We start from the raw sequence: 26,489 nt of genomic DNA on the forward strand, positions 1-26,489 counted from the left end.
GTATTTCTGGATTCAGACCAACAACACAAAACAGAAGCACCACTATCATAATGCAGTTTGCTTGCATTAAATTTATAGCAGCACATAATCGAGAAGCTGAAAAGCAAATCTGTTGTCACTGTGCTCATTACAACTTCATCTAAACTCTGCATCTGAATCCAGGTCTCTGTTATTGAAGGTGCTGAACAAACACAGCCCTGTCCCAACATGCTTACTACAGAAACAAAGAACTGGAGAAGGGTAGTTTGGAAGTTCTACCCTCTCTGATTTCTTTAGGGGAAACTGAGCCACTTGAAACACAATGTGCAAAATTCTCCAATGTGATTTGGGGCCAGATTCATTAAAATGGTTAGTTGTTGATCTTAATTCAATCCCCAGGATGCTACCACATAGAAAACAAGCTCTGTTCATGGAAGTCAGTGACAGCAAGTGGATGCAAATCCCCAGCTTTCTAGTGCTAATGCCTAAATACAAAAACCTTCCAACTTCATCAGTTCTGTTGGCTTCAGCAACATCCTCATTGCTCATTATTAATTTATATTGTAACCAGGCTTAGCAGATACAGTCATTAACCACAGCCATATCAGAGGCACAAAACAAGCTTCTAAATTCCAGTGTTGAGGCCACTGAGAACAGGCAGGTAAGTGGAAAGTATGAGTTTATCATGGCAATCAGACTGGGCAGAAGGAATCAGAGCTCCTCTGGTCCCCTCCTGAGACTGAATTTATCCTGATTAAGGTTAGGAGAGGTGGCTAAATTTGATATGGTTTCAGGTATTTAAAAACACGTCTGTTCACTCTACTGATGAAGTACACACAAGGTCCACAGCAGCTTTTCCATTTATCATGTCCATACTGCAAAATACAGCACAGAACCATGCAACCCCATATCCAGTTATCAACAAGAGTTTGGAGATTATATCTCCTACCGCATTAATAAGGTGAAATCTCCCCAGTAAAATACAAGAAATAGAGAAATAAATGAATAAATAATGAAGAGAACCGGGGCTTATTTGTTTGAGCATATCTTCAAGTAAACAGAATTGCATAGTTCCCCATACTGACCTGGCTTATATTATATCCTGCCTGCTTGGAGAACCTTTTTCTTCAACCTTCCAGCTCACCTGCAAAGAGGTCAGAAGGGTAAAATATCCCTACAATTGCCTGTGAACACATACACCGAGAGTGGCACACAGGAACTCTGCAGCTCTGCTATGGATTAGTGAGTCTCCTGGGACTTGGGGTCTGCAAGGCTGGCTGAACTCAGGATATGACATCTTGCAAAGGAAGTACGCTGATTTGTTGGAGAAAATCGTTCAGGCATGAGAGCAGAGCAAGAAGCTGTAGAAGTCAAGGAAGGGTCCTACAGGGACATCAGCAGTGCGAGTATGTACAAATTCAATATGTAGTCTTGTTTCTCAGCACATATGCTTTGGACAAAATCACAATAGCAGCTTCTCAGCTTAGACAGGTAAATGTGCCTATTAGAATATTTATCCTAAGAGGATTTTTTATTATTATTATTAATGAAGAATCAAATGAAAGCTGCAGGTCACCACAACTTTGTCAGACTTCCCACCCCTAACAATTTTTTTCATTTTGAATGACACTCTGCAAATGACTGCAGTGCAATTTCCTTCCTTGCTTTTCAACAAAATAATTGCTTCGTATGGATTTTGCAGATTGTTGATAACTAAATTAGTGGCTCTTTTGTGATTGTTTCCCTTTCTATTTCTCCATCTTTTAGTATAGAAGGGCTACAGTTTTGTTTTGCATCCTGCCCTCCCCACAGCAGCATTTGTATGTGGACGGGAGGGGAGTGCAGCTTTATAGTGTTTTAATAAAGCTTTGGTGAGCAGACTTGAAAGGAGAAGAAATGCAGATAAATTCTGAGGGATAAGATTCTGCCTACCTCAAACATATTATGTAACTTTTCATCTTTTGAGTAGTCTTATTGATTTCAATGGTAGATGTTATTGCAGAATATGAATAAGATGTCAGAACTTTACCCCAAATATTTCACTTAGCAGAGAAAGCAAGGCTGCAAAAGATAACAGACCTCGAGCTGCAACAGGATGTGAAGTTTGCAGTGACAATAGGAACTGGACAGGCATTTACTTCTTTGTGATGGTGCCATCTTATTGAATGTGTTTAATAAACAGCTGTAGTGATGTCCAAATTAAATGAAAGACCCTGTTGTATGAACTGAGAGCCTTCTAATCCTTACAGCAGCACAAATAATTCAAAGAAGTTTTAAAATACCATGATAATGGCACAAGAAGATGGGTATCTCTGTATTATTGTTTTTGTGTATCTCAAAGAACTCTCTACGGGAAAATAATGTTGCATTTGTTGTAACAAAACAAGCAGATTTCTTTCAAAAAATAAAAAATAAAAAGACAATTAAAATCATCCAGAACTTGAGAAAAATATGACAAAATATTTTGCAGTATATTTGCCTTTGAAAGTCTACATTGCCCTTAAAACAATTTTATGGTTGATATTGTGGGTTCTGGATTAACATAAGTGACTGATTGAAAATCTTTATAAGGATGTTAAGATTAAGGACACAGTTCTTAAGTTCTACAAATGCAAAACTGATTTCAAAGGAATAAAGTGATGAGAATGGATGTCTATGAAACAAAACTAATATATTCATAAAGCCCTTTTTCAACAGTCAAGATATAAAGTGATGACCATTGAACATGTTATCAGGTTTTAAAATTGTATTAAAATTGTATAAATTAAAGATTGCAGGAAAAAATGTCAATGAAAAGAAATACAGGCCAGCTGTACCTGTGGCTTTAGTATGCTATGGCTTCTTTATATACACTGGCTTCAGGATAGATAAGGCACTTGTTGGTTGACTATAATGATATAATTTTGGATGAAGTAACAAGAATCTGGCACTAAATGAACAACTGGAAAGTGTACAGGGTGAAATCTGCCTGAGCCAAAGCTTGGGGAAGAGTAATAGGGAATAAGAGTACGTTATTCTATAGGACTTTGTAAAATAAAGATTCAAAAAATGGGCTACAAACCAGTGAAAGCGGAAAGCACTGGACAGCAGAACAGATGCTCCCAGATGCTCCCGTTCTCAGTGATCTTTGTATTTCCCTTCCAACTGAACTATTCTACTCTAGATCTTTGCTCTTATGATTAAAACTCCTCTTGTGAACAAGATTTCTAAAGGCCAAGGTGATTGGGCTGTATCTATTAGCATCCAGCTAAAGCCCTGTAAAGTGATGCATGCCCTATTTACTGACTAACTAATAACTCAGAATCTATCCCAGAATAATTCTATAACTTTTCTAGGTGTAGAAATCCAAGTTCCTGCTGAGGCAGGACCTCCTGATGTACAGTACCAAGCAGAGGTGAGGTGGGACAACCTGACCACACAGCTGGACACAGAGCAGGCAAAACTCTGAATGTTTTGTGCTTGACATTTGCTCATGCAGAGCTGTGTCTTTGTCTTTGTCCCTTATACACACGTAGACTCATACACCATATACATACTAGGGCAGAAACATCAGCAAAGATGTATGACATGCTTTACTCCATATAGAGAGACATTGAAGTATAGCATCCACTTATTTGCTGTCATACCTTTAAATCAAGGCTAAACGAGGTGAAAAGCAAATAGATTTTAAGCCCTAGTAAACTCACAGGGCAAGCTGAATGGATAAACTAAGATGATCCACAGTCATATATAATTCTGGTGTGTTAGAGTTGGCTATATAATAAGTTCATGGCCATCTTGAAATAAGTGGAAAGGTGAATGCTTCCATTGTGATTACTTAGCTAAAAATACATGCTGATAATCCTTCTTCTGCCTTTCTTCTCCATTTAATTGTAATATTTTAAGGTTAACAATTGGGAAAAAAAAAAAAATTGTACTTTGCAGGGAAAACTGACCAGGCTTTTATTTTATTTGTTTTTTCCCTTTAAAGATCTATTCCCCATGTTTCCTAGAAAAATGACAGTAACAGAAAGGGAAGAAGACGAGGAGGAAAGAGGCTGGAGCTGATTCTCTTGATGCTGAGAATTTCTCAGCTGCCATTTCTCCCTTCTCTAAGGTAAAAGGAACCTCCCACACCCATCTTTGTGGTAAGTGGGAAGAACAGGACCTTTATGGTGGGAAAACATAGCCGTTACCCAAAAAGGTCACAGCTGCAAAGTCCAGATATAAACTACTGTTTTGAGTGGGTTAAAATACTCATGTTTTGTTGTTGTTGTTATTGATTTGTTTTGTTTTTAATATTTTGCAGTATGTTTGGCTAGATATTGGATATGGCTAGATCCCATCACACACCAAACTTACAATTTGATGCGAGGCAGACAAGGTAGTCTGGGCTCCTTCTTCTGCTAGATCCATTATAAGGACTCATGGGCTGTCTAGTCTTAGGCTTGGTTTTGGGAAGCAGGTGCTGGTCAGAGTCTATTACCACTAACGTTCACAATCCCATGGTCCAAAGAGACCATACAAGAATACAACAAAGACGACTTTTCAGAAAGTATCTCTTGTGCCTGTATACACAGCAGAAGGACTGGCTGTGTAGGGACTGCTTATGAGACTGGACATTAAAACTGGAAAGCATAGTGCCCGTGGCAGTGGTCCAGCTATTTTGGGTATGATAAACTTCTCTAGTAGTCACAGTAAGTGCTTTCCACCATTAAGGGATCTGGAAGAACAACTCCAAATTTAATGTAAATGTTATTTCTTCATTCCTGGTCTCTCCAGCAAAAAGAAAGAGCGAAGCAGTTTGGAAGACAATCTGTTTCCCTGTTATTTCTCTGCCTGGTTTGCATGTTCAGGAGGATCAGATAAATATTCTGGCTTTTCCATTCTCCTCTACTACTGAGCACAACTCATTGTGCCTTTTCTTTTTGCCTGACATGTTTTGAGCAGCTGATGAGATAGATTAAAATCAATTCACTTACTTATAACAGCTTCAGTAAATTGTAGGGAAAATTTTAGGAGGCTACTGGGCAGGAGTATGATGTTTCTTTCCCTATTTGAATTAGGGCTATGGAACACAGGGAGCTGATATTGGCTACTGGCAATTTAAATCTGTTTAGTGAGGTTCTTAATAATCTCTGCATGTATATTGTAGAAAACCTTTCACATATTGCTTTAAATAATTCAGAACTCCTCCAATATTGTATTAAATAATTCAAGAATAGGACAGACTTCATGATTAATGATGTGTACCTGGAATTTCTGCAAATACAGCAAGGAGTCAAAGTGTGCTCTAGATACAAGTGTCCTGGCACCAGATCCCATTTACTCTTTGCCAAAGCAATAGTATGTATTAGAAAATTGGAAAAGTGCCTGCTACCCAATGGAAAACTGACTTAGGCCAATGGTTAATGTGGCTGCTGTTAAAAGTCTGTTCTTTCTGACAGACAATGCTAATTTGGCAGAGAACCTCCTTTGTCTTCTGACTCCAATTTTTAATCTTCATGAATAGCATTTGTGCCTGATGTGAAAATTAAAAGGAGGTATAAATATTTCTGCAGGAGCTGAAGGTTTCTCCTGGTATTTTACCAGCCCTGACTCAGAGCATGGAATCAGTATGCTTTGTAAAGCGAATCACATAAGCTTATTTTGCATGTTAACTTAATCCTAAAGGGCTCTGAGGTTGCTGCTCTCCCCAGCTGTGCTTGGGTCTGCAGCCATGGGAAGTCTGCAGTACCTGGAGAGTCTGTTGTCCTTCTCCATTTGTTTTGGGGGAGTGATGGGAGAGTGAAGCAGCATAGTTAAAGCAAAAAGCTAAATTCTAGGATTTCTGAGTTTTCTCCCTGTTGCCACAGAAAATATTTTCCATCCTTGGTAAATTTGAAAATCCCTGCTTTAGAGAGTACTATCAACTTTTTTTTTTGCCTAGGAAGTGAGATCCTTTGCTGAATAGATTTCTGTACACTCAAAGTATTTTTGGTTAAGGGATTTCTCGAAGATACGAGGTAGATCAATGCTACATTGATGTAGGAATAAAACAAACAAACACTCCTCAATATCCCTTTTTTAAATAAAGGTATGCTAGTGAGCAGAATGGGATATGTGGCAGGGAGATTACAGGTATCAGCACTATTGGAAGTGCTCTGCAGATGTCTTTACAGGAGTCTGATATTGTATCCCAAACCTGCTGCCTCAGTGAGCCGCCACTTTACAAACATCAAAAGCACCAGCTAATTTTATTGGATTTTGGATGTTTTCAATAGAAAGATTCCTTGGAGGATACACTGAGATGTTTCCAGGTTTAATATTTAAACACACTCAAGATTTCTAGAGGAAGAGAAGGAGTAAAAGGAGGGATGCTGCTGTGGCAACAGTGTCTGCTATGGCGTGGGTAGTATATTCATGCATGCCTCCCTACCCCAGCAGCTGGTGGCCACGGGGCTTGGGATCAGCCTGGATGAATCACAGTTGTAGTATTGCTAATCTGCACAGGTAATCTTGACTGTACAGTTATGGGCTACTTTATTTATTTACTTACTTATTTTTTTAAGGAAGGTGTGCCTTAGAGTGAAGCTCTGGTGTTTATAGGCAGGGACTAAAGTCAAGGCAGATCAAATGACCACTGGACAGAACAAAGCTCTGTATACATATTTGCATTTAAATAGCAGCAGCCATTGCAAATTGCCTGCACAAGTCTTTATTTCAGTGTTTTTCAGATCCATGCTACAATAAACTCCAGCATGTTTTCTCTTAGGCTGGCTGCAAAATGCTGTTTGCTCTTTCTTATTAAAAGCAAAGCTCTGAAAGACGACCAATTAGAGAGTCTCTGGCACAGGCTCAAGGGTGAAACACCTCCCTTAAATTAAAGGTGAAGATGCTAATTGTCCATCCTTGCAGATTAAGTGAAGAGCCATAGGATTTCTTTTGTGTTTCGGGGCTCCAAAGGTGGGAAGGAGAGAGCCAAAAGTGTCAGCCACATTTGAGGTTGGATGGAAAGCTTGTCTCCTGTAAGGAATGAGTAAATCAGCCATTCCCCAAGTCATAGAATGAGTTGAGAACTCCCCCAACTCTTTAAATTACAGTCTTCCTGTTATTATAAAGTGATCTCTCAAGGGAATAAATAAAGATGACAGAAATCATCTACATCAGGTTGATGCTGATTACTCCAGACCGAACTCTCTCACTTATGGGGCACATCCACCTTTAAATGTCATCATGAGATGACACCTGCCTATCCTGCTGTCAAACTGGACCAAGAGGAAGTCTTTTTTTTTTTTTTCCTGGTGGCCTCCTTGTCTATGAAGACCTATTCTAAATCTTAAAGCACAAAATAACAAGTCTTAAACCAGTGAAAACTAAATGGTTTCTTGTTATTCATTCCATCTAATAGTAAGAGTGAAGGAAAAAAAAATAGAGGGGAAATGAGGAGGAACTTCTTGGGATTGATGGCAGAGAGATTTAAAACGTAAAATGTTGGAGGTTGGTTCTGTAAAATTAATATCTGCAAAAGACCATGTAGAATGATGATGTGACAGAAAGCATTCTCACTGGCAATGCTTTAGAATAATCAGCAGTGATAATTCACTAGCTAGATACTTCTGCTGTATATCAAGGACAACTGGCTGCGTGGTGCTGTGCCTCACAAGGCTGGTCTGCTGGCACATATCCTCTCATTTTTATTGTTTGGTGTCCATTTTCCAGAATAACAGGCTGGAAAAAACATAGGCACTGCCATATAGAGTGAAATCAAAGACCAAACTAGCCCTGGAGTCCCTATCATAAGCAAAATGAAGTCTGAGAAAAGGAATCAGCCTGTTGAGACTGAATCGTGGCTGGTCTCTGTGGCTTGGCTCATCTGAAACAGAGATGAGAATGATATTCAGATTTTCTGAACAAGCCAAAAACCTTCTTCCCTAGTCAGAAAATACTTAATTATTTTCTCTGATTTCCACTTGTTTTATTAAATTTCCACCACCAGGAAAAAATAATCCAAAATATGATTTTCCACTGCAACAGATTTTTTTTTTTCTATTTTTGCTGCAGTTCATATTTCATTGTGTTACAATAAATTGATACAGTGCCCTCATGCCTCTTTCTATTAGAGGGTGCCTTGGATATTAACAGTTCGTCTGCCATAGAGCAGCTTAACTGGTCTCCCCTGCCCAACAGCACAAATGTGAATAGTTATGGATATTTTATGATACAAACTGACATACCCTCTGGGCAGCATATACATTTATAATTTAATTCCCCGTGAGTTATTTCTTAGTATTAGAATGGTTTTCTGTGCTGGTAAGAAATCCTATTTCTGCTCCCAGATGGATTGCTAAGATAAAGTGCCTGGCTGCCTTTACCTTTGGTCCTGTGCATAGCATCTTCCCATTGCACAGGTTCACTACCTTGGACAAGTGGCTAGGAGGGAAGGAAACATGCTTTAAGGGTCCCATATTACAGATGCTGCTAGATACATTCCTGGCAAACAGTGCAGTCCTGATGCAGTAAAAACAATATAGACATACATATACTTGTCTATACATGTGTAAGCAGGATATAACATTTATTAGTGCATAGGAGACTTCAGACATGTATGGTATGGCTTTTTACTGTTATTCCATCCCTTTTCCTGTCCACCATTTCACTTTGAAGGTTCACTGTAATGTAGACCAGACTCTGAGCTAGCTCCATACAAAAAAACAAGCTGCATTTAGTGAAGAACCCATTCCACGGTAGCAAGAATGCCTCATTCATATTTTGCACATATTCAAAACAAGCCTTCCCCTTTTTATCCTAATATCCTGCCGGTCATGAACTTCAGGCAAGAACTGCAGAGGACTGAAATGGTTTTACATCTCTCCCAACTCCTCAAGCAGAAGAGCTGTAATCAAACACATTGTTCAGACAAGATAGAGCAGCAGATAACTCCGTGATTATTGGCCAAGAGCAAACCACACCATCAAGCAATCCCCTCATTACTTTGTCTTTTAGAGGGGAGGTTAGGTCCTCTACAGCAAAACACCCTGTTTTAATAAACAAATAAATTTGACAATAGCATTATGCGAGCTTCCTAGGCTGGCATCATGCCTTTCTCACAGAGGCACTAAGCATACCTTCGACACCTAATTAACACTATAAAGGAAGCTAAACATACCGGTGTGGTACTAAGATTTTCTTCTCTGGCTGCATTGTCATGACTAAATAAAAAGGACTGATGTCTGGCTTTAAAAAAGGGGGAGGGAGAGGACGTATGGTGAGAGAAAGGAATTACCCATTGATTTATTCTTTTACTTAATAGCAAAGGGGAATGAGCAATTTAAGGTCAGCAGCATATTGCTCAGCTGGCCTCAGATGCTGCAAAATTACCAGCATTGTGTGTTGCAATAAATTGCATACTTTTGTCATCCCTGTTTGTTTGAAATATGTGTGAAATGAAGAGGGAAATAGCTAAGGCCAGCACTAAGGACAGCGCTGATCTGCCTAGAAGGTGAAAGGGAGACAAAACAGGCTGTTTTGTCTTGCCTGGCGATACGAGTGCCACTCTAATGAAGAAGCAGTCCCATTGCTGTCGTAGTTGCTTCCTTGCAGCAGGTCCGTCAGCCCCGATATCAGCATCTTACACAGCCAGGTTGGTCAGGAGGGAGGCTGGCAATCCCTGCAAAGCTTCTGCTCCCCCTGTAATCTACTGACTCCCCCCAAAGGGCTCACTTCTCAATCTGCACAGAGCTCGCGTGCTGCCATTGTACACAGCCATCGTGCAGCTTGCTCGGTCATGATGCTTGCAGCCACATTTACACTAACAGCCCCTAAAGAACTCACCTTATGCCAAAAGTATAAATTAAACGAAGAGGTGTGGCCCCACCGAGGCAGTGCATCATACAGTGAGCAGGTTACTGACAGTCCAAGTAACTTTCCAGACTAATGACTCTCTCATCTGCCCAGGAAAACAGATCCTGTTGCTCCAGAAGGTCAAACTGGCCTTTATTTTCCTCTTGGCGATGCAAGTGCTGATTATAGTGCAGTATCCAAGACAGGTAATTCATGTCAAAAGGTGGAGAAAGTGGCTTTGCTTATTGATGTGTTGTCATCGCAACGTTCAGCCTTTCTGTTCATAGCTATTCATGTGAGTTACAGCAAACAATGCCCGCTCGTGGCATTAACTTGCTCCCCAGGCAGCTATTACTCAAAATGCACAATAGCCTGTGGGACACCGAAAGATTTGCCATTGGTCTATTGACCAGGGGTGCCCTTGTATTGCACCATGTAATGAAGTAGCACCAAAAAACATTTTTCCAGAGAAAGTTACCAGGTTGGCAGCCCAGGAGGATAAAATCCTCCATTTACTCACAGGTTAAGCTATTTTCAATATCACCCAGTGCTGCGCTGCCTCCCACCGCTGACTCCAGGAACAAGGGATCTAATTGGGGTACTGACAGCAAGGAAGGCACTGGGGCATAATAATTCAACAGAGCACCTTGTCATAGACAAGAAGGCCTACTTTATCATTTCCATTTCAAGATTTCCATTTTGTTTGAGCTTTGTCACTAGAAATAATGTAGTGAGTTGCTAAGAACTCTCTTCAAGGCACTAGGCAGGTGTCAGCCTTGACACCTCTACACCAGCTGAGAGGAATTGGTAGAGATTTATTGGGTGTCACTGGGGAAGATTAATTTAATTTACTGCCAATTAAAAATGGAATGGGATAGTGAGAAACAAAATCAAGTCTAAAAACAACTTCTAAAAACAACTTTCCCCCATACCCTTCTTCCCAAGCACTACTTCACTTCTGACTCTTCTACTTCCTCCCACCGTGAGTGGCACAGGGATATAGGGGATAGGGATTATGGTCAGTCCATAATGCTTCATCTCTGCTGCTCCTCATCCTCACTTTCCTCCCCTGCTCCAGTGAGGGCTCCTCTCCACAGGCTGCATGGAGAATGGTGGTGATCAGAGTTCAGATGGGGTGTGCACGTAATGGGCAGCCCTGCAGTGCCTAGTTTTTATCTTTGAAACCATCCGTTCATGGCTTGTCTAGACAAAAATCAAGATTCTGAAAGCCCACAGCACCACAGTAGGAGCAGCTGTTGCAATGCTATAACAGGTTTTGATGGGCTGCTGTTCCCTTCTCCGAGTTCCTGCAGGGGTGGGGGAAGCTAACTGGTTCAGGAGCCACTGCCTCACCAAATGGCAGGATACAGATACTGCAGAGCCTCACCTGGAGCTGCTGGTTGCCTGGATCTTGCTTCTGGCCAAGGCAGCTGGACTAATTCAGCTGGACCCAAGGTCCAGCTTTGCATAGAAGCAAGGGGCAGTCATCTTGTATGGAAACAAGATGCTGCCCATCAATTGCATATAGAACCAAACTTCCAACTTGAGCCTTTGCCTTCAACCAAGCACAGCTATTAACGAGCTGCCAAACCTCCACAAGCAATGTAAATTGCCCTGAACATGCCTATTACAAGTGGCACTAGATGTGCCTGTGCATGGAGTTGTCAGCATGCCCTCTTCTTCCAGGGGAACTTCCTCTAAAGATCTCCCTGCTGTCACCCACTGCACTGAGGGTCTGAAGGAAGCTCTTCTAGAGTTACACAAAGCATTTAACACAGCCCAATGGCCTCAAAGTGCCACTTGTGTAACTAACAGATCTTTGGAAGCGGCTTTTAATTTGTTGGAACAACAATTTTTCTAAGTTTCCAATATTTTGGGGCATTTTAAAGTGAAAGGACATTTATTGCCACTTTTATGTGTGAGCTCCCTACAGCTCCATATTACTTGGGGTATAAAGCAGATGAACAAAAGGCCTTTAAACTAGTGTTGCTGCATCTCTGATCTTGATTGATGTTGACACCAATTAGCAGAAAAGGAATCTTCCAGATAAAGGAAAAGAAGATTTTATTAAGCTCTAAATGCCAAGAGTCAGAATTCAATGCAAAATTCATTAGTACTTATGGCAGGAGTCCTACCAGCTATTGCCAAGGGGTTAAAGGGAAATAAAAATTACATAAATAAGATTTTCAGGACTTTTGAATCCTAGCTTGAAGAGTAAATGTATTTGGGTAATTTTAGCTTGCTATTCTACACCCCTACTTGTAAAGGATGTTCTGTTACATTCACTAGTTTTAATCAGAGGCAACACCTACTGAAATCAGTCCTCTGAATGAAGAGCAAACAGCAAAATAGAGGTCTTTTTTTTTTTCCATTCAGTTCCAAAACCCTGTCTTTAAGTACAACAGTCATCAGGTAGAGGAAAATGTCTTCATGTGGTATAAATATAAATGTAATAGATAGATAGATAGATAGATAGATAGATAGATAGATAGATAGATAGATATACAGGATCAAAATATGATTCTGAATTTCTGGCACAGATACAGACAGAGACAAAAAAGCAATGCTACTTGGCTTTGCAGCCTCTTACCCATTAATAAGTGCTCAGAAAAATAAGGGAGCTTTGAAAGTTTCCTTATGTTGCATTACCAATAAATCCCAGTTTAACAAAGCTGTGAAAAAATATTTGAAAGCCTTGTAAAAATAAAGACTAAATATGCATTTTAGGAACCAGAAATATGGATGGTATAGTTGGGAGTCCAGAGAATTTTCAGCACCCACAAGAGAAGTGGCACAGTTGCTGGTTATTCTAAATCTCAGGTCTTACAGAAACTCAATTTTTGAGCAGAAACAAATATTTGTCTTCTCCAAATTAATAATATTATCTCCTTTATCCAGACATCACTGCATCCACCACATACTTGATCTTCTTACCTTCTATAAATTCTGCTGGGTATCTCCTATTTCGTCCTCACTGGGGAATCACTTGTGCTTTTGGGGGATAGAAAACTCTATTTCAGTTGAAGCAGTTGCCTCAATGATTTCACCGTCAGTGTGTGTATTTTGAGGACACACACACACACATACACACACTACCTTCCCAATCAGTCTGATGACATCTAACACAGCCAATCTAAGGGCCAGTTGTGGCAGTTCCTTTCAATGGCTTCTACTCACATCACTCAGAAATCTTCTTGCCTATTCAGATCTCTTTGTGTTCGCTAGATCACATTTATCTTCCTATTGCTAAGCTCTTTAGCTTTGTTAGGAAAATCAAAGGTCCCAGTTCTCAAAGACAGAGCACTTGCCTGCCCAGAAACATGCCTGCAGATTCTCAGCCCTCCCTCCTTACCAGGTGTCTGCTCTATCAGTTCAAAGGACTGCACACACGAACACTAATTTCTTACAACTCAATTTATCCAATGGTAACTCAATTTCCACATGTCCTAAGACATGTCCTTCCACTGGCAGAGGTTCCTGATGGCCTTTAGTTTACATCTAGTTGTCAGGAGCCCCAGGGGAAATGTTGACTCTGAATTTACCTTCCAGTCTCATTTACTGCATCAAATGTCATCAGAGTTTTTGACAGCAGCATCCTAGGCTCGTAGCTAAAAAATTACTGCCATTTTCTTCTTGCTGTGAATATTAGGGATTTGTTTTATGCATATCTTCTTTCACCTTCTAGGACTAAGCACTGCAATTCTTTGTTTCACTTTACTGGTGTAGTGTTGTTCACCTGAAAAGGTTTAACCCCAGATTTATTTTAAAAAATTAGAACATCCCATTGCCATTTTGGCATTGTGTATTCCTGCCCTGCAACCAACCATTCTGTTCTTTAACACTTACCTGTGGTCTCCCTGCTGCTTGTGGCAGGGTTTCATTCTCATGTTATAGATCTGAACAACTTGCCATGCAGACAGAGTTCTGCTCTCTAATTGGGGCTGTTAAGCACTGTTTTTATTTCTTAAAAATCCTTGAGGGTTGCTTAGTAAAAAACAAACAAACAAACAAACATTGTACTCTGCTGCTAAATCAGATACTCTTAAATTGGTGACCCTGGAAACTGAGTGGGAAAAGGTGAATAATTCCAGAAATGGTATGTGCAATTTGAAAGAATGTCTTATGTAGACTCCTAATTCTATATGATTCTGTGTTGCCTGTGTTTCTCCTCAGTCTTTTTCAGCCATAATGTGCTTTCATGTTATTTACACATTCCATAAGTGCAGATGGATGGCTGCTCATCGATGGTGATTATCTAAGCTTCCCTGTTTCTTAAAGCTTGATTGTGTTTCCATACTCCTTTCTATAATAGGAAAGCTTTAAAAATTAAATATTTAAATGTGGAGAGAATGAGAAGAAGGTTCCTCTACTGAGTGTAAAACACATTTTGCAAAGTCTCAGTGCTGGAGCTAGAGCCACATGTCCACTGACCTCAGCAGTTCTTCAGTAGCAAGTCAGACATTGCAGAAAGCTGTGCCCTTCTCTGAAGGATCTCAGCAACAAAATTCTGGGAAGACCACAAACAGTAGAGGTTATGGTTGATGCCTATCCATATATATATATCTGTAATAAATGAGAAGGCATCTGTCCAGAGAAGTATTACCTATGGTTTCAACATCTTCACCTCTAGAAGGACCTATCCTTCTGTGTTTGCAGAAATGGGGGGTGTTGCTTGAGAAACGGGTAGGTGAAAAATATTTTTTTTCTCTTCTTCTCTTACTCCTTAATGAGGAAAAGATAGGAAAAACTTTGCTGTGGAAGTAGAGCTTGTAAACCTGTCTCTCAGAACTATATTGGAAACCTCATTGGAGGACCAGAGTAGGGTATTTACAAATCTGATAAAATGAGGTATTGACTCAATCACACAAAAGCTACACAATCAATCTGTTAACAAAATAAATAAATAAATAAAATAATTAATTAAAACTTAGTTAAAAATCTATTTGCAGGAACTCACATCTATTTTGGTACCACGTCAAGATTCTGTTAGTTCTTCCTATATTACAAAGAAAGAAGACAAGACTTCATGGGATTTCAAATGCACAGTATATCAACAAGAATATTTTAAAGCTTTCTGATGCAGAGACAAGGCAAAATTTATAACTATGCCCCTTCTCTCACTCTGGAGGTACCTGTAAGCAGCCATGCAGAGAATAGAAAATAAAAATTGAGTATTTTTCTTAGATATTCATACATAACAGGACCCCAGCAGAAATGCTTACATTGCCATCCCTGTCAGATTCTATGAATCCACAAATCCTGCTAAACACCTAACATCACAACTAAAGACGTGCCTAGATGTGCAAGCTGTCAGTTATTTATAAAAGGCTTCTTATCAGGACCAGCACTGACAATAATATCTGCAAATGTCGAAGAGCTCTCAACTGTCAAACAAGAAATCATCATCCAGCTGTGTGCTAAGTGTTACTGCTAGGTGCTAAGTCTACAAGCGAAACACATGGGGATAAACAACTGCTACCACCAGAACACCAAGGATGAACTTGACCAGAGAAAAAAATGTGAGCAAAATAGTATGGTTACTGTTAAGCCTGGTCCTGCTGTCCTTGCAATCCCCATTGCTGATAAGGAACATCAGGAGTCTACTTACAGATGTTGGTGTTATTTCTTATGTCTATAGATCATCAGGCAGAACAGTCAGTTTTGATTGTGGTAAAAATATGAGTCATTGCCAGTAATCTCACAGGTACTGTTTCAGCTGTCACTTACACAGAAGTCATGATGGGTGGAAAAGGCAGAAGTATGGGCATGTGCATACATTGAATCTTGTCCATGATCCAAACTGCCTTCAGTCATGATTGACAAAAATAAGCACAGTTATCTAAATCAGGCCTTTGTCATCAACACCATAGCTAGACGGTCAGAAAATATTACAATAGGTCTCATGAATCCATCTCATGTCTTCTAAAAACCACAGGAAATTTTAGTATCCATGTTATTCTGTGGCAGTGAGCTCCATGGTTTTGCTGAAATCCGTGCACATTGCACAAAGAGACTTATCTTGGCCTGTAAATCATTGAATTAAGATCTATTTTTTTAACAAAATGAAGATGGAAGCCAGGGTCCATAGATTCTGTAGGCATAAACCACAATAGCAGAAAAGCAGAACCCCCTTATTGACTCAAAAAAAGTAGATACTCTACTATCAGTATAGTATCAGTATATATGCAGGCCAATCTTATGAGTATTCAAAGTGTGTAAATAATACCCAAACTGAAGGTACACAGTGACAAGAATTTCAGAATGTTGATCATTTTGCTTCAGTCATTTGGGGAATGAATCCTTTGAAGAATGATAAAATTGCTGGACTTGATGACATCTGACAGGTAGAAGAAAAAATACTTTGGTTAAATAACAAAAAACTGAATACTCGAGCCATTTATTGTGTATTTCTGTCAGTGTGTTAGTGCACGTATGTCATGGCACTCCAAAAATCAGGGACACTTTCTGCAGAGCCAAAGAACTGTCGGCCAGTGTCCATACGGTATCATCTTCACAAATGGCATTAGCATCTGATCTTAATTAAATTAGTTATCACCATTTGCTAAATGGCTCCTAATACCAGAGCAAGCTGGACTGTTCCCAGAAAGTCCCTGCTGTTTAAGTGCTTAACATCACTGAGCAGATCCAAGAGAGCCTTGGGAGGGCATGGAAACAGACTCTATGCTTGTAGATTCATCAGCAGCTGCTCTTGACACTGAAAACTCCGAAGTATGTAATTATTTGTAATTATTAAATTGCATGAATTGATCATCACTCCATAGGGATCGCACATGGAAATCTTTACATAAAACCATGGAAGAAAGAGCCAGTGGTGCAGACAGCACTATTAGTTATCAGAAAACAGTATTTGCAGCAATGTTTTTAGCATCTATGGCAATAAGCAACCAACCTATAATCATATAAAGTCTTATTTCTGCTGGTGACTTAGACATCACAGTTCAAAATTAGGGCTTCACACAGAATCAAAATCAAAACCATTTTTTGGTTCTGATTTTGGTTTGGCTCAGTGACCTGAGCGCTTTCCAGATTAGTACATCTAAAGCCAACTGAATCCAGATGATATATAGGCGAGTCTCCTCCACCTTTAGATTCAATTAGCTCCTCAAGAGTTTAGCACATCCAAGATTGAGAGTGATTCACCCACGCGTGGCACCTGGCCTATCAGGGTATCATGCTGAGTTGCTCACTTTCCTAAAGGCCAGAGAAGTCAACGTACAAAGCTAGTGCTCATTTGCCAAATAGGGGTAAGGAGTAAATGAGGAGGTAGATGGCAACCAAATAATGCTGTGAATTGCTGAACTCACACAGTACCGCTCAGCACCTGCATGTGTGCTCGGTGTGGGAAAGTCAGGATTTGCAGAGTTGCATACCGTCAAAATTCCGTTGTCATACCGGATATCTCAGATAAGCCAATATCAGTGTGTATTTTGGGGGATTATCCTACTTGATATCATGAGAGCACTAGCTATTATAAAAGAACAAGTTGCATATTTATGATGGTTCTCAAATGTTTTCTTGCTGCAGCAGAAATACCAGAGGTGTGACAACTACCCAATTGGAAATGCACAACAGAATCAGTAGGATATTTAAAAGCATGGATCCTATTAAAAAAAAAAAAAAAAAAAAAAAAAAAAGTAAATAATAATAATAATTAATAATAATAATAATGAACTAGTAACTTAAGAATGGATTAATTGGACAACCTAGAGTCCTTCTCACACAGGAGTCAGCCGAGTGAAAAAGAACATGAAGAAATAAAATTATTAGAAATATACAGGAATATGTGAACATAGAAATTGGTTGAACAGTACATCACATCACATCATGGTTTGTGGCAATGTGATAGATAAAATACTAAGAATATAACCAGGGCAACCCATTGGCCCATCTCTTGTGTTCACTTTACAAAACTGTGTCACAAAATGACAAAAAGATTTATAACAAGAAAAAGTAAGCACAGAGATAACTGTGCAGGTATGGAAGAATAAACAACTCTTTTCTTCCCTTTCTACAAGTCAGAACAAAGGAAAAGACTGAAAAGCCTTTTTCAAGCCCTAACGGTCCTTGACAGGCTAGAGGAAATAATGCCCTAATTGCCAAAAAATGGGAAGAAGAGGAAAGAGGGCAGAATGTCACGGTTACAATTTGTTTCCAATTCATTCTCTCTCTCCAAGGTTCCTTCTGCCCTTTAAGAAATCTGTACTTAAAAAATAATGGACTAGACAATTTCCCAACCAGGAGTCTGGTATAATTCATTTTAATGCCACTCCAGTTGGCTGGGCAATACAATAGATCATTACGTTACGAGAGAACCCTTTGGTCCAGACTATGTATCAGACTGAACTTCTACATGTGTAGTGTATTTATCACGACTACGCTGTCACACAAGGTTATCATGCTGGTATGCAATATTTCTCCATCTCTTTTTAGTGAATTAGGTTCTTTTAGCCAAAATGGAACTGATCAACATAAAAAGACTGTTCTGACTTTTTCAGAGTTGAATGCCTGAGTTAAATATCTACCATTGGCACACTCAGGGAAGGTGTCAGAAGACATGGTTTCACATAATCTTAAAGACTAATTTTCTCAGTATGAGCCAGTGTTTAGTCTTGGAAACACATCCTATATCATACTTAGTTTCAACTATTCTCCCTTCACAGTTTTCTCTGTTTAGGATGAGCTCCATGAATAAACAAAAGATTTCTTATTTTCTTAAGTTTGTTCCTGTCAGCATAGAAGCAGAAGAAAATTCTACATGTTTTTTGGCTGCATTTGTTCCAGATCCAGTGACAAAACACTTGGATCATGCTTGGGATCATTTACTATTCCTCTACAAGTAAACCAAACTGAAACATTGAAGACATGTCAGAAGACATTTCAAAGACACTGGGATCAGAAGAAGTTAACAACTAATTAAAACTTTGGTTTGGTAGGCACTCTGTACATGATATTTCCATTGCTTTCATGGCAAGTCAGTGCTCTAACTTCTGACAAATCAGGTCATTTATCCAAGCTCCTTACTGTGAACTAAGCTCTACAAACTTAGTTCTGACTACTAATGTGAACTTTCATCTAGGAGGTATAAAATATAGGAGTATAACTGAAATAAAATCCACTTTTTGCTTGGTGATCATCATCAATAGTGTTTATTTTTGCTTGCCTTGTTTTCTCTTCTAGCATACATGAATCTTTGTCTATAAGTGTCAATTTTAGCCAGACTAGCATTGATTAAAGCAAACTCACAGGCTAAATTCTCACTCGATATTTCAATGTTTGAGGGCAGCTGAAGGAAAATAAATCCTTCTTTTTGTTTTGCTTTCCATTTCCAGCTAGGAGTGAAGCTAGAAGACAAAAATCCAGTATGCAAAGGTCTTCCTGGGTTATTTCCATCCAGGAAAACTCAAGAATCCCCAAGAAAGCCTGTTCACGAGAGTATCCACCTTGTTCCAATGAGCTTCTGAGGTCTGAAATGCTGAGCCGAGGTCCCTTCTGGCTAACTGGATTACCACAAATTCTCTGCCACTTATTTTCCTCCTCTCCTTAGCATTCACAGCACTGCAGCTAAAACTCCTTATCCATCACTGTTCAGACTAAATGTCTATTAGACAGTCCCTAACCGTTTTCATTATATCCAGATCTCTAATTCTGTTCTTAAGGCTTTGTGTTGGTCCTTCCTGTCCATACATCTTATACATCTCTTATCTTTGTCCTTTACCCCAGTAATGAAAAAGCAGGAAAGAGGCAATGGAAATGCAAGATATGTGGTTGGACCAACCCATGTTTTGTTGCTGTTATTGTGAAGCAGACATAATAGTAGTAATAGTGCTATACTCTTACTATGCTGTTACTACAGTAACCGTTTTTTAAGAAAATTGATGTGTACACCATGGAGGGAAAGGGTAACATGGCCACCAATACCTGGGAAGTGTCTCTCCTGTCTCTCCTACAGACCCTTTGATGATGATGATGATAGGCAATAGGAAAATGGCATCAGTATGTCCCACTCTAGCATGGACATACTGCAAGTGTTATCCCACAAAAGCCTTGTGGCAGTTTTCAGGATGGGAAAGATCTGGGGACAGGGAATAAGAGTTACAAGTGAGACACGGCAGCACTCTCACCTGTAAGTAGAAGGGTAAAGGCTTGTTTCATGTACTTACAATTCTGAGCCATTCTCCCAGATCAGATTTGAAAAAGGAAGGTAGGAAAGAGAAAAAATCTTTCTGTCTGGAGAGAGGTGGCAGGGAAAAAGTTGGTCCAGGGCACTCAGATGCTATTATCTTGATCATGGCAAAATTCACTTTCAGTGAGAACAGCCTTTGGCCAACACAAAGCAAAGCACTATTTTTTGGGCTGCATTCCTATGTGCAGGATAGAGATCCCAACTAGGGCTTTTTTTTTTTTTTTTTTGGTATGATTTTGTATGATATTGGCATATGACAGTCATTAGAAAGGTGCTGCTAAAGCAGCATTTATCAAATGGTTGTTCCTAAATGAGCAGTTGTCCCTAGGATTTTCTGTCTCTTGGCTATAACATAATGAGAAAGCCATGGACCAAATAAAGATGCTGAAACCCTTTGAAATGATTTGGCTAGTGCAGATCACCCTACAGGATGCAGCAAAGAGTCAAAACTCAGGTCAGATGGTCACAGCAGGCAACTGGGAACCAAGAGTTCCTGCATTAGCACATTATCCTCAAATGCTGGCATAAATTGACATTTTTGTACTTCACTCAACATGAGCATTGCTAGCATTACTTGAATTAATAGGAGGCACAATACCTGGGAAATGCTTTAAAATTATGAAATCGTTAAGTATGATAACACAGGAGAAACAGTTCCCCAGTCTGTTTGTATTGATAGATATGAAAATCAAGGCTCCTGCCATCTCCATTTTCAGGGTAATTGCTAAAAGAGAAAATGATCTATGTGTCAAGTCAACTCATTAAACAAATTGAGACTTTGAACTACTTGATTTGGGTGCAAATTTAATCACAGAGAGAAAGGGTGAATTGACACTGAACACACTTCCTATCTTCTGCCCTCAGGCCGTTCTAGATGTTACAGTAACACAATATTCTTATTGTTATTTTATAAGCTAGCTGAAAATCAGCATTACTCTGTGTGCTTCTTTTCCACAGTGAACAGAGGAAGCACTTATTCATACATCTGTAGTGAGGATGCATTAAAAAAGTAAACAGAGACTGTAAGGGGCTTAAATGTCTCTTGCCTGCACTAATACAGGCAGTAGGAGGACAGGGAGTGTGGTGCAGACATGCCAATACTTTCACCTTGGTGACTGGTACCCATTTGTTCATGACTTTGATATAAGCAGGCAAAAGAGCAAAGAACCAAGACCTGTCTCCCTCCCTCCCATCTTGTTGCTGGCATGGTTCATGCTCCAGCACTGTGTAAGGTGGTCCTGGCTCCAGCAGTGCACTTCAGCAAACTTTCCTTCCAGCCTCTCAAGTTGCAGCTGCTATCACCAGATTTTCCAAGGATTCGTTTCAGCACGTGAACAAGATCAATCCTACTCATTACAATTAGGCAGCCAGTAAATAAATCTTGTGTCCTGTCTTTGCAGGTTTTTTCTGTTGTGTTGCAGAGTGCCTGGAAATTTTCTCAAAGCACCTGCAGTGCTCCATTGGTTTCATTTTGACATTTAAAACTTTTTACTTTTGTATAACCACAGAGTGTTTGTTCAAGTCATACTTCTGTGCCGAGCAGAATCTGTGCTGTATTTACCAAGCATAAGCCAATACAAAGAGCGCTCACTGTAATGAATAGTGTTTAGAGTGAAAAGTCTAATGAGTATAGATGCTATCAAAGCTGTTCTCTTGCTCAGAAGTGAATGTTAATGCCAATTACTCATGTTTCTTGATTAAACTCTCTCCGAACATTAAGTACTGCAGAAAAAATCCTCCGTCTCAAAATATGCACATTGCAGTTGAGTCAGAAGCTGGTACCAGGGACAGAGTGTGCTCTGTGCTGTGAACCATCAAGTAATGTTGCCATGAAAGTGCCCTGGATGGGATTTATAAGAGATGACTGTGCTGAGTATTCCACTGGATCATGGTCAGGTAAGTGGACAGCAGACTAAGATGTACTACCAGGGCAAGGAATGTACTTGCATAAGTAAATGACCGAATGAGGACATTTTACATGGGGAAATAGGAGTTTCTGCTAAAGATGGGTCAGTCCTAAAGAGTTACAGCAGGGCGTCATATAAGCCATGACAGCCGGATAATGATCTCTCACGTTTGGAGTTGGGGCTACTCCATCAGTTTGACTGGATCCATGTTCACTGTTCTGTTGGAGAAACTATTGGAGATTATGTCTACAGCAATTCTTTTCTATCAGTAGTTAAATATGATACAAAAGGGACAGGTATCTGGTTATGTACCTGCACAGACAAGTTAGGGGAAATACGTCAACCAGGATCAAAAAAAAAATAATCAAAAGGGTTAAAAAGGCTGTTCCGCCTTTAAAGGTAGAACAGCTTACTCTCAAAGCTATGGGAATGCATGTTTGTTTTATATTCACCAAATCAGAGTTTAAGAGCAGAAGGGATACTTAAATATTCTATCCTCAGCCACCTCCTCGGTCTCAGGTCATTGCACTTCCTATAGCTATCACTGTCTTCAGCCAAATGTTTCCCAAAGCTATGACATAGTGACCCCTAAAACAGCCCTGGCACCTCAAGGTAAATAACAGATGTAATACTGAAGCTAGAAAGGACTAGGAAAGTTTGGAGTTGCAATAAAGCTGAAGGTGGCTGGTGGAAGACCTGCTCTTCCTTTTCATGTCTGGATTCAGACTGGGCTGAAATCTTCTGTCCAAAGTTTTGAGGATCTTATGAGTGTTGAAGACAACAGTGTACCTTTCAGCCAGCACCTAATCACAGCAGTGCTCACCACAGCGTTCACAAAATAGATGGATGTATTATAGAAGAGCTGGGGGGAGATGAGTGGCAGGAACAGTGAAATAGCTTGTCTTGAAAAAGGCAGGAAGCCATTAGCAGAGCTGGGAAAGGCCACAGATGTCCCAGTTCCAAAGACTGTGCTTTAAATATTTAACCACCCAATGTTTATCCCATTTGTTATCGATAGATCACAGCCCCTGGCATAAATAATGTTTTACACTTTGCAAATATCACTTCATAAATCTTCACAACAGGTGCGTGTGGTGGGTGGGTGACCAGCGTTATCCCCACCTCACCAAATGGGGACTCGGCAGACAGAGACAAAACTGCCAAAAGCCAAAAGCTGCTCGGGTTGGGAAGAGCCCGAAGGCTAACTGACTCCCACAGAAAGCACCTCATGAACCTTGCAAGCAGCGGAAGGCAGAAATTTAAAAACTGGAGCTGTTTGGGGATAATTTGCAAGAGGGAAGAGAGTGGCTCCACAATTTGCTAGGAGCTGAAGGGACTCCCATGGCAGGAGGCAGCCTGCAAGGCCGCTGGGCCGGGGCCGGGCCTGCTCGCACTGGGCACGGTCACTGCTGGCAGCATTACATTTCTCACACAAATTTAAGTTAGCAGGAGAAAAAGGAAGAAATTGGAAGTAATGGGGGACATATGAATCACATCTGCAAGTCTTTGTGCAATTTAGCTTTGAAATTTAAGATTTAAACTAATGTATTCCTTGGCCAAAAGTTATTCTAGCTTCTCCAGGCAGGTGGTAATAGAAAGAAATGTGATCTTTTTGATTAAGTCAGAACATTTACTGCCACTGGGAAGTACTGCACATAATGTACCATGGGGACGTGGTGCTTTCTGCAATTTCTGCTACAACTGCAATATCTTACAGTAAGCTTTCAAAAGTACAGTGTATAGGAAGTCCCAAATCATGCTCATTAACTGCATTTATACAGCAGTGCACCTATCTATTAAGGTGTTAGAGATGCTTCCAGTAAAGCAAATTAAGTCCCGATTTTGCTTCCCAACACCCAGTATAAATCTAGACAACTTGCCCTATTTCTGTAGCATTATTCCAGAATTAAATCCATTCAATAAGGCTTTTAAATTTATGCCTTACTTGGGCACTTGACTATTTCCACGGGTGTCAACAGGGTTGCCCTTACAAGCTTTAAATTCTTCAGTGTCTTAGAAAATTTAAGCATGTGCTGGGGACCAAAAACTGCCCTCCAAGGCTAAAAACAAGAGATTGGCGGAAAGCTGCAAGCTAATACAAAACTGTTAATGAAAATCAAAAGGCACAAGACCTCCAGGAGTAAAAAAGAGAACTTGCAATGTTTAGAAAAACAGTTTAATCCTTGGAGGAAACAAGAGAGCTGAAGGCTGTGAACAGGCACCCTCATTTCAAATACACCAATATTGAGTCTTCCTTCAGGATCCCATTGTACAGATGCTGCACAGAGAGAAGTTGGGTCTCTGGCTCCCCAAAAGCTTACACCTGAGATTTCCACAGTAGGTTTCCAATTGTCTGTAGCTATTTAAATACCCTACAAATTCCATTGTTATCTGCAATCTACTATTAGGGATAGTAAGAAATAACTTACCTAAGGCCTTACTTACCACACACTCAAACACCAGCAAATGAAGCCTCGCTCTCCCTACTGGCACATATAGGGGAAAATTTAGATATGTTTGGCAGAAGGCTTTGGGGGTTTTACTTTCATCCAGGCTTATGTAGGAAATGGAAATTTCCTGTTCCTGTCAACCTGAAATGCCTCTGAGGTCACAACTGCTCAGCTAGAAGATATTAAACTACCACAGCCTCATTTTCTAATGAGGGATACACTCAGCCTAAGCTTTTAAGTTTACTTTAGGATCATCTTTATGGTCCAGGTAACTCTCAGCTCAGCCAGTGCAGGATGCTTAAGTGATGTTGTAATATGAATAATAAATCTTAACCTGGGACCAGGCAGGAAGCTATTGAATGTTGAGGAAACGATGCTGTAAAAAGCCACTTTAGAGATCTGTGCAAGCACAGGGGCTGTGGGCATGTTTGGTTGTCCAAAGGGGGCAAGTGGACACCTGCAGTTGGTTTGCTGTCTGCAGGCAGGTCTTTGCCTACCTTCTCCTGCACTGCACGTTGGAGTGCATACCTAATGCAGGTGTTGATTTCCTCCCTGAATAACCAGCCCCCTAATTAAGCTGAACACTGCTTAATTCAGCCAGCCTGTAAACGCTGCATTCATTATTCAGAATTCTCCAGATCTGAGGGAACTGAAGGAAAACAAAAACAAAGCTCCTCACAGGATCTAACACCCCCTCCTGCTGATCTGCAGAGACCCAGCTTCAGGCACAGTGCAGCTCCAACGCATCATCTGTTGCCCCACGCAAACAGGTACATGGAGACACTTACCCACCAGGAGGACAAGAGGCTCTTCTTCTAGAGCAGCCAGAGCCAAGGGACATGGCGATGATTCTGGAACAGCAACAGGAACAGGGGAGGAAGAAGTAAGCACAGTCCTTCCAGGTGGTCAGTGCTGACTCTCCCACTCCTTCCCTGAAGCACAGCAGATGCTGCCCCTGGAACAGCTGCCAGCCCCCAGCTGTTGGGCCATTGAGCTCTAGCACGCCCATGGCACTCGTACATCAGCTTCCTGGCTCCCAGCTGCCCCATGGCTTGGGGAACTGGAAATATATTTTCTCTCCCACCTGCTTGTGCATTAGTCACAAGCCAGAGCAGCATCCAAACCTTTGTGTCCCACTCCCTGGGAAGAATGGGATCGAGGCTCACAAGAAAATGGCAGCTGGGCGAGGCTACACACAGAGAGCCCTGCCTTGGCAGTGGATCACAGTGGCTGTCTCCACAGGGCTCCATCTTGGTCTTCATTTTCTTTAAAGGTTGCTGAAAAAATACCAGGAGGAAAGTGCACAAATAGAACATGGGAACAGCAAAGCATTACCACATAATGGAGCGAGGGAGATCAGGAGTGGAAACGGCTTATTAGCAGCTGGACATGCGGTTTTAAAGAGAATTTGATGCAAAAGCACTTAGAAATTTGGGTTGAATCCAGTGAGTCAGAACAAGCTGAAAGCTGAGCTGGTTCCACTTGGAGCAGCAACATTTTGTTTCACATTTCCCAAGCATTTTGTCTGTCCCCGCACTGGTCCATGACAAACAAATGGGAGTTGTGTGGCAGCATTTACACTCACTCCCTTCCCTTGGCTTCCTTCCCTACCTCAGCCACAGCATGGCTTCGTGTCCGTGTTTTCCTGCTCCCAGAGGACTCTACACCAAAATCCAGGCTCTTCTGGATCTTGACATCTCAGCTTTTGACAGTAGCACTCACTGAAAGGAAGCCAAGAGGACAACTTACCTTGTTCTTCTTCCACCTCCTTGTTTCTATGGATCTAGGTTTCCTTTTAAAAAACTAAATAATGTTTTTCAAGTTGAACAAAATACCCATTTAAGTAAATGACATTTTTTGAACACATGGGGAAAAAAAGGAAAAAAAGAAAAAAAAAAAGCTTGAATTAGGTTAACAAAAAAAAAAATAATACACTACCCTAATTAGATCATGGAATCATAGAATCATTTACATTGTAAAAGACCTCTAAGACCATCTGGTCCAACCTTTAACCTCACACTGTCAAGTCCACCATTAAACCATGTCATTAAGCTCTACATCTACACTTTTTTTTTTGAAGACCTTCAGGGATTGTGATTCAACTACTTCCCTGAGCAGCTTGCTCCAGTATTTCACACCCTTTCAGTG

At 40.4% G+C, this 26,489-nt stretch overlaps 1 long non-coding RNA gene across 1 annotated transcript in view; it reads right to left on the reverse strand.

The window, feature by feature from the left end:
* The window catches only part of LOC140001686 (uncharacterized), a 58,186-nt gene extending 32,248 nt beyond the window's left edge, over window positions 1-25,938 (reverse strand). Inside the window, exon 1 of the long non-coding RNA XR_011807165.1 lies at window positions 25,130-25,938. This is a non-coding gene — a long non-coding RNA (uncharacterized lncRNA). The remainder of the gene's footprint in view (window positions 1-25,129) is intronic.
* Window positions 25,939-26,489: the final 551 nt, after the last annotated feature.

The sequence above is a fragment of the Anas platyrhynchos genome, chromosome 2, assembly GCF_047663525.1.
Source record: "Anas platyrhynchos isolate ZD024472 breed Pekin duck chromosome 2, IASCAAS_PekinDuck_T2T, whole genome shotgun sequence".
Lineage (NCBI taxonomy): Eukaryota > Metazoa > Chordata > Aves > Anseriformes > Anatidae > Anas > Anas platyrhynchos.